Source organism: Chelonoidis abingdonii, chromosome 14 (assembly GCF_003597395.2).
Source record: "Chelonoidis abingdonii isolate Lonesome George chromosome 14, CheloAbing_2.0, whole genome shotgun sequence".
NCBI lineage: Eukaryota > Metazoa > Chordata > Testudines > Testudinidae > Chelonoidis > Chelonoidis abingdonii.
Window position 1 is genome coordinate 40233419 of NC_133782.1, and position 9819 is coordinate 40243237.

The window sequence follows — 9819 nt, forward strand, 5'->3', positions numbered from 1 at the left end:
CAGGTGGAGCAACTTGCTATTTTTTTGGAACATATAATTACAACAATCTGATATTCTTTGGGAGCAATGTTAAGTCCTCCTTTTGGGGCCTTGTATGTAGATAGACAGATGGGAGTGTATGGGGATGGATAGACGGCTGTACATAGATAGATGGGAATGTCTGGGGTTGGATAGATGGCTGTACATAGATAGACAGATGGGAATGTCTGGGAGGGAATAGATGGCTGTATGTAGATAGACAGTCGGGAGTGTGTAGGGGTGGATAGGCGGCTGTACGTAGATTGGAGTACATGAGGATGGATAGATGGCCGTATGCTATATGTAGATAGACAGTCAGGAGTGTGTGGGGGTGGATGGGCAGCTGTATGTAGATTGGAGTACATGAGGATGGATAGATGGCCGTGTGTAGATAGACAGTTGGGAGTGCATGCGGATAATTAGATGGCTGTGTGTAGATAGAGAGATGGGAGTGTATGGCTGTGTGTAGATAGGCAATCAGGAGTGTGTGGGGATAGTTTCCATTATCCTTCAATTTTTATCAGAAAAAAATTCTATTTTTGTCAAAAATAAAAAATAAAATCAGTTTTTCAAAAAACGGAAACATTTTCCTGACAAAGGCTTAGTTTTCACCTCTCGAACGAGAAGGGACAAACCTAGCTTCTGGGGTGGGGGTTGGGGATTGTCCTATCGATGAGACCCTGAATAAATTATCATAAATTTATTTTGCACCATTGAGAAAATATTTTGCAGGCAATTTTTTCCTCAGAAGACTTATCCTTTGCTCCCCAGCTCCAGGTTATGTTGCAGACAAACATGACGTTTCAAGAACAAGATGAAGATATTTGTTTTAAAAAAATTCTTTTACATTTAGAACAATTCTGGCTCTTTTGAAATTCTTTACATGTGAGACGAGAACGGTGCCCACTTTTACCAGGCAGATGATACCAAGTCCGCTTCTGCCCAAAACAAGATGCATACCCTTAAATCTACCAGTCACAGAGCTGGCACTTAGTGTGCTATTCATTTCTAGCCACAGTGCATCCATGGCCATCTCTGCAGCTGGAGTTTCCACTTTACAGCTACATTCTTCACCAAGGCAGTAATTGGAAAGTACAATGCAAAATGTTACATCAGGGAATAAAAACATGTTTCCCATTTAATGTTACTCTAAGATTCAGGAGATGAGAACCTGAAATCCAGCGCCCTGCGGCTAATGCAAGATTTTGCTTAATTAATATGGTAATTTGTCAGGAAGGACTAATCGCTAACTGCAACCAGAGGGGGCTCGGAGAGGCGGCCACAGGCCGGGAGAGATGTCACTAGGATTGAAAAGGATGGGACTATAAAAGGAGATGAATGAGAGGGGCTGTGATAAAGATTAGAAATGAATGACAGCTCAGAGGAGGTAGAATGGGGCCTTCCACGTCTAACACCAGAACAAGAGGTCATGGAAAGTGCACAACAAATGGAATGGACACAGGACAGGAAAATGGGACCTTTTATGGCCAAAACTGTAATCTAGGTACTGGTGACTAACTAATGGGCAGCAGTAGGGCTTTGTGGTTTTGGGGGAATGTGGGTTCTACTCTCTCTGGTGATATGGGTTCAAGTCACACTTCTCTCTTCAGAGGCATTTCTCACATAAATGTGTAAACGTCACAATAGCTGTGTTTAGAGGCACATTCATAACAGCCTAAGAGAGCTAGGCATCCCAAGAGCAGTACTTTCTAGCCCACCTTAGTGATGTTAGCACCCCACAGGTGTCTGTTCTTCTTTTCAGCTACTTCCTCAAGGCAATTTGCAAAATCAAAACCTCTGGGCTTGTCCAGGATTTGAATGCAGGACCCCAGCACCCAAAATGAGAATCATACCCCTAGACCAACTAACCAAACAGGGAAAGAATGAATAGGGGCTTCTCTGAGCTAGGATGGCTCCCAATCTACTCAGGCATCTTTGCCTCTTTAACAGCTGCCCCTGCCCTGCAGGCTCTGCCTCTCATGGGCTTCTCTGGCATTAGCATCAGTCCATAGAACTCCCTGCTGCTGGATGTTACTGAGTCTGTCAAAAGGCCCCTTCTCATCTCTAGGACTCACACCTGTCTGCTCTGCTTTTTGAGGGTGGTGCACCAGCTCTGCTAAGGCTGTGGAGGGTTTCCCTGCCTCCGTCCTGGGCTGGCTTCTTGCCAGGGCGAGGTTGTTTCATAAATGGCAAATTGAACAACATTTTCCTGCCATTGGGGCAACATGTGGACTTACCCTGGCTCCGTTTGAACCTTTACACATAATTAACCATTTTATCGTCCATTAACCTTTGATACGGGGCGGGAATTGAGACTCCTACGGTTGCTTTTGTGTAATCAACAGATCGTATCACTCCTTTAGTTACCTTAATTTATACCACGGAGTCACCATCTTCCTTCTTTGTAGCTCTCATCATCGTGTTTGTTTTCATTCAGTTTCAGTTTCTTCCCATAGCATTTGAATTAAACAGTTTTCATCTATTTCAAAGGTAATTTCCCTTGCTTGGAGGATCCTGGTGCAGGGACTGGCCCCTCCAAGGGGAGAATGATCCAGGCACAGAAATTAACCGCTAGTCCCAGCTCCAGCCTTTGTGTTTGTTTGTCAGATGAGCCACAATGAGTCAATGATTCCATGGGATAGACTGGGGTTTCTCCCCGGTCAGTGATTTGGAAAATTTGGGTTTGGTTTTCCTTTGCCGTGTTCATTGTGAATGTTAAAATTCCCAGGGACTCACCAGTTTGAAGGACCCCTTTTGCCCCTGGAAGCAGGGAAGGGGAATACGAACCCACGGCCTGTGACAGCTCTAACATCCAGCCATGTGCTGAACCAAGCTAATGGAATAGCAACAACCATCATTGACCCTAATTTAATTAGTTTGGGGGCCACTGTATGAACAATGGAAGAGGGTGTGTGTGATTATATGTGGGCTTGGCTACCTTGAAAACACAACAGTGTTACAGCCATGCAGCTGCAGTGCTGCAGTGTAGACACACCTATGTCACCCAGAGTGGTTCTCCCAGCAGCGTGGTTAACCATCTCCCCAAGAAGCGGCTGCTAGGTTGAGGTGCATCTACACTGCAGTGCTGCAGCGGCACAGCTGTGATGACCCAACACTGTCTCCACAGGCACATGGGTCGGCTTAACCAGGCTGTTCAGAGGTGTGGATCTTTCACACCCCTGTGCGATGTTGTTAAACAATTTTCTGGTGCCGACCAGGCCTCTGCAGGGAGTGCACTTGACATGGGCCTGCTCAGGCAGATTGTGTGCGCTGAGTTTAACACAGTGAAGGCAGAGAACAGCTGGTCTGGAGATTCCCAGAGCCCCTCAGAGCCTTACAGGGATTTCACAGACTAGTGTGTCCAGAGGACAGAGTTCAACGTTCAGAGTCATTTTCAAAGGAGCCTATGGGAGTTAGGCACCCAATATAGTTACCAACACAGCAGGGCTTTCTAACCCACCCCCAGGCTGCCCAGCACCACTCAGTTACAGGCCCCACTCCAGCTCATTAGTCCACCTTCACAACTGCACCCATCCACCCCGGGCTGCCCCTTACCCTATCTGCTTTCTAAAGGTCATTTGCAAAAGGCCAAGCGCTGAGCTCGTCCGGGATTTGAACCCAGGACCTCTCACACCCGAAGTGAGAATCATACTCCTAGACCAACAAGCCAGATGAGAAAGCTTACTGTGGTTTCCTCTTTGAGCTGAGATGTGTCACTCTGCCCTCCAGCATCTCTGCTTCTTCAATAGCTGCCTCCCTTTGCCCAGCAGGCTCCGCCCCTCATGGGAGTCTCCAGGGTTAGCGTTAGCCCACACAACTCTCAGCCACTGGATGTTACTCAGGCTGACACCTCAGCCTCAGGCCAGCAAAAGGCTTGTTCTTGTCTCTACTTACCCACAGGGCTCTGCTCGGGATGGTGTGCCGGCTGTGCTGGGTTTCCCTGCCTCCATCCAGGGCTGGCTTCTTGCCAATCATTCTTCCAAGCAAGATTGTTCCATAAATGCTGAATTGCACCATGTTCCCTTGTCGCTGGGGTGACCTGCGGACTCCCACTGACTGTGGGATTGGTACCCTCAGCCTCAGTTAATCATTTTATCACCCACTGGCCTTTGAGCCTGGGCTGGACTTGGTACCCTCTGGTCACATGGTGACTTGTGTGTGATCAGATTGGAGCGCTCCGTCAGTCGCCTTTGACCCCGGCTAGTCCGTCGCTTTCCCCTGCACGCTTCCCAGCACCTACTTCCCTTCCTTCCTTTCCTTTTCCTCTCGTACCATTTTAATTGACAAGTTTTCATTTCCGCCAACAGCCAAGCCCTTGGTTTTGTCAGGGGCGTATCAGCCATCAGCTGCCTGGCTCCACCTCCAAGGCCCTTCCCCGCCGACCTGTCTCCTCTCACTCCCCGTCACTGGCCACCTTCCTCAGCTGATCCCCTTTTCAAACAGGCCCCTTCCTGCTTCCTCCCACGCCTCCCCTCCCACCAGGGCTGCACTCCCTGGGCACAGAGACAAAACCACCTCTTCACCCTCCTTCGGATACTGCCTTACAACTCACCTTTGCCAGAGGCCCCTAAAAATCAGGACAACAGTTCGGCTGCTGAGGCCAATGTCCGTCATGGGTACAAACATCGTCTGGGGGTTCCCTTGTCCTGTCCCATCTCTTTCTACCTCTCAGCTCTTCTCTTATGCTTTCATTGCAAGTTCTGTGGGGCAGGGACCCACTTTTCTGATCTGTGTTTGTACAGCACCTGGCACAACAGGGTCCTGGGCCCCCACTCACCACCAAGGTGCTACAGCAACGATTCATAACAATGCAGATGAGTGGAGGGGGCAGAAAGGAGGCTCCCCTCCCTGGGATGGCTTCCGATGCTGACGAATGCCCATGCCCCAACCCTGGATTTCCTCTCCCTGAGCTCGGGCTAGGAGAACTGAGGAGGCACAGAAAAGATTGCAGGGAATTCCTGAAATAGAGGGAGTGGGGGAAGAGAAAGTCCTGGGTGGGGAAAGCAGAGATATAAGGAGCTCGGTCCACACATGATACAGAGGATGCGACCCTCCGGTGAACTTGCTTGTCTTGTGTCCCGTAGAATCCACCATGACCCTTGGTTAAATCATGCCAGTGGGTAATTCCACTCTCTATTAAAACCCTTTAATTTCTGGACTGATGTAGAGAGAGGACTAGCAACCTCCAGACACAGCAATTCAGCTGGAAAAAAAGGTGGCAGTTTGCTTGGGTTTATCTAAAGAAGAATCTTGGGAGAGACTCACACATTGTGTCCAGTGTTCCCTCTAATTTTTGCCACCCATGTGCGGAATGAATTTTCTTATGTATACAAATATGGAGGTGATGTGTGGCAGGGGTGAGGCTGAGGGGTGCAGTATGAGAGGGGGCTCAGGGCAGAGGGTTGGGTGTAGGGAGTGAGAGCTTTGGCTGGGGGTGTGGGCTTTGGGGTTCAGGCTGCCCCAGGGCTCCACCCAGCTCTCACTCCCAGTAGCAGCACCTGGGCTAGGGTGGAGAGGTGCCTCTTCCTGCCACAGCAACTCTGGGGCAGGACTGGTCTGGGTAGGGATGGGAGAAGAGGCGCCTCTCCCCACTGCGACGGGTCAGGGTCTGGGGCAGAGGCATCTCTCCCCACTGCAGTCCTGAGCACCTGCGTGGCGCTTAATAGGCTACTGCGTGGCCACGTAGCTTAGAGCAGTGGTTCTCAAAGCTGGTCCACTGCTTGTTCAGGGAAAGCCCCTGGCGGGCCGGGCTGGTTTGTTTACCTGCCACGTCCACATGTTTGGCCAAGTGTGGCTCCCACTGGCTGTGGTTTGGTGCTCCAGGCCAATGGAGGCTGCAGGAAGGGAGGCCAGCACATCCCTCGGCCCGCACCGCTTCCCGCAGCCCCATTGGCCTGGGACAGCAAACCAAGGCCAATGGGAGCTGCGATCAGCTGAACCTGTGGACGTGGCAGGTAAACTAACCGGCCTGAAGCGCCAGGGGCTTTCCCTGAACAAGCAGCAGACCGGCTTTGAGAAGCACTGGCTTAGAGGACACTTAGCTCGTGTCCACAGCTGCGCATCAAGGCTTTTTAAGAAGGAAATTGAGGCCGGGCAGTGACACTGGGAAGTCACACATCCCGAGCACGCCACAAGCCACATGTTCCATGGAAGACTTAGAAAAGCAGCTCCTGTCCCCAGGGGACCCACAGCCACCTCAGGTGAGAGTTACCATCCCAGCGCCAGTGGCAATGCATCCTCGAGGCACTCTCTGGCTCGAATCTGGCTCTGGGCTTTGCTACTTTAAATCAGCTGGGAAAAGTCCCGAATCTTAAATAGGGAGATTCCAACTTCTGCCATAACTAACATTTCTTTCCCCTTCAGAGACTCAGGAGATGGCAAAAGCTCATGGGACGGCCCCCACCAGGAAGAACTAGACGGGGATGGAGAGACAGGTGGGTGCAGATGGAGCTGGAGAAATGGGAGGGGGTGGGTGGGGATAGCTAGACAGTTGTATGGGGTGTCTAGGGATGAATTGAGGGCTGAATGGATGATTCGCATTGCTTAGGGCTTGGCCAATGGAGCTGAATAAGACCCCCAGCCAAAGAGAGAATGGAGCCGCAAATCTCTACTCTACACATCACGGCCCTGAGCAATGGAGCTCTTGGCTCCACCTGCTCGTTGAAATCTTGATTTATCTCGACCTTGGAGCCAGAGCTGCTGCTGCTGGAAATGCCCCCTTCTTTCCAGCGGGCAAACTGCAGCTGAATTGTCAGCCAGGCAAACTATCCGCCTGGGAATAAACCCTCCTTCCCGCTTCTCGGGGATAAGGGAGACGGGAAAGACCCCACTCAGCTCCCTGAGGCTACTGCGAGATTGTGATTAAAGATTTACCACTGGGATCTTTCACTGAGGAGTAATCTCTAGCTACCAACAGAGAGGGCTCAGAGAAGGCCGCAGGCCAGGAGAGAGGTCTGCACGAAGGGAGATGGAGCAGGCTGGGGCTGTAAAAGGAGATGAATGGGAGGGGACGTGACAGAGGCTAGAAAAGAGCGACCACCTACAGAAGGCAAAGGGGCCCTGAATACTGGTAGCAAAAACTTCTGCCACTCAGGATTTTGAATCTATAACTTCTTATAGGTAAATCTGCAGTGTAAACACTCCACCAGGAGCAAGTGCTGCCCACAGGGCTGAGGTGCTGGCTTGGGACTCGTGCCCCTTCAGGGATGTCAGTTCAAACCTACCCCTTGCAGCCACTTCCCACACAGCTATAAAGGGGATGATGGAGGGAGCTAGATGCTCACAGCTATTTTCAAATGAGCCTGAGGGAGTTAGGCACCCCATATAGTCACTAACACAGTAGGGCTTTCTAACCCATCCATAGCCTCAGTTCTGGGCCCCCATCAATCTCTTTTTCCCACCTTCGGAACTGTGTCCATCCACCCTCTGGCTGCTTTCTACAGGCCATTTGTAAAACCCCAATAGCTGGGTTCATCCAGGGTCTGAACTCAGGACTTCTGCCAAAAGCAAGAATCATATCGCTAGACCAACAAGCCACATGCCAACCCCCCCATAGCACCTTCTCTCAACCAGGATGGCTCACTTTGCCCTCAGGCACCTGCAGGCTCCACTTCTCCAGGGTGTCTCTGCTGTTGGCATCAGCCCATGGAACTCCCAGCCACTAGCTGTTACTCAGGCTGACACCTCAGCCCCAGGCTGCCAAAAGGCATATTCCTGTCTCTACTTACCCACAGGGTCCTGCTCAGCTCTGTCAGGATGGGGCTTGAGCTATACTCAGGCAGTGGAAGGTTTCCCTGCCTCCATCCAGGGCTGGCTTCTTTCCGATCATTCTTCAAAGCAAGATTATTTCACAAGTGGCTAATTGAACTATATCCTCCTGTCAGCAGGGCAACCTCCTGCCTTACACTGGCTGTGTGATTTGTTTCTTTAGCCCTAGGTAAAAATTTGATTACACATTAACTTTTGTTACTGGCTAGAATTGATACTCAGTGTTCGGATGGTTACTTTTGTGTAATCAACAGATCGTATCACTCCTTTAGTTACCTTATGTCACAGGTTGCAATCCATCCCTTCCCTCTCTATAGTTTACATTAGCATATTTTCTTTCCTTCATTTTCATTTTCTTCCGGTATCATTTTAATCAAAGATTTTGATTTATTTCAAAGCTAAATTCCTTTGGTTGGTTGGAATCCCCCAGTGTGGGGACTGGAATCTCTGGGAACAGAATGAGCCTGTGATAAATGAAAGGGGCGGGGGGAGCTCCCTTTTATGAACACCCAACCAGCCAGGTTAGGTATAAAAATCCCTCTTAGTAGCTGTTCTCTACTTGCTTTAACTGTAAAGGGTTAAAAAGTTTCCCTGCAATGTATAGGTAAAAGGAAGGGAGTGACCACCTGACCAAAAGAGCCAATGGGAAGGCTAGAACATTTTAAAATTGGGAAAAAATTTCCTCTTTGTTTGTCTGTGGTTGTTCTCAGGGACAGGTAGACTGGGAGTAACTATGCTGTAAAAAGCTTGGAGCCAGGTGTGAAAAAATCATTGGTATCATACCTAGAAACTACTCATTTGAAACTCTAGAGATGTAAGTAAATCAGGAAATGTCTAGGAAAACATGATTAGGTTTATCTCTTTTTTTATTTCTTTGTGGCCTGTGGACTCCTCTGGGCTAATCCCAAATGCTTTTGTTTTGCTTGTAACCTTTTACCTGGACCTCATGAAAGTTATTCTTGATGCCGAATCCTTGTAAGTGGTTTTTTTTTTTAGTGATAGCCTGAGTTTCCAGATGTATTTTCTTTCTTTTTGTTTTTAATAAAATGTACCTCTTTTTAAGAACAGAGTTGGATTTTTGTGTCCTAAGAGGTGTGTGCACATGTTGTTAATTAGCTGATTTCCTTTGTTTTTCTTTCTCAGCTCTTCCCCAGTGTGTGTGTGTATGTGTGAGAAAGGGCTTTGAGGGTACCCCACAGGAAGGAATTCCCAAGTGCACCTTCCTCTGTTCTCAAAAGGGTTTTGCACTTGGGTGGTGGCAGCATCTACCAATCCAAAGTCAGAGAGAAGCTGTAACTTTGGGAGTTTAATACCAGCCTGGAGGGGCCAGGATTATTTTTTTTAGAATCCTTGTGTGCCCCACCTTCTGCACTCGAAGTGCCAGAGTGGGCAATCAGCCTCGAGAGAGCCAAACCGAATTAACCAATAGCCCCAACTCCCCTTTGAGCTTGTTTCCCCAAATTAGTCATGGGAGAAGTAATGAGTCAATAATTCCTTATGAGAGACTGGGGTTTCTCCTAGTTAGCAATTTTAAAAATGTGGGTTCGGTTTTCCTTTTGGAACTCACCAGTTTGCAAAACCCCGTAGACACAGGACAGGGGAATATGAACCCACAAACTGACAGCTCTAACAATGTCTGACAATATGCTAGCCAAACCTTACGGGAGTAAGACAATTACTGAATTAAGTTTAATCCCTTCAGGCTCCAGAGTATTGCAAATGAAATTGTGTGTCTGTGTTGGCTGACTTGCATGTAACTCCTCCTGGCGACTGACTAGTGCAATCTGTGGATAGCAGTAGGAACTTGAAAGGGCTTCAGAGGACAATGCGGGCAAAGTGGATTTCCTAGAAAGCACCTGGGAGAAGGGAAATGCATATTCTCCACAGCCTTTTGAAGGTATGTCCTGGAGAGGGAGACCTATTGTCTACTGCTCCTGGAAACTCCCAACCAAGATTCCCGAACCGTATAACGGACGGACTAGTCTTTTCATGAGTGGGCAGCCATCCCCTGGGATTACAACCTGGCCTGGCGAG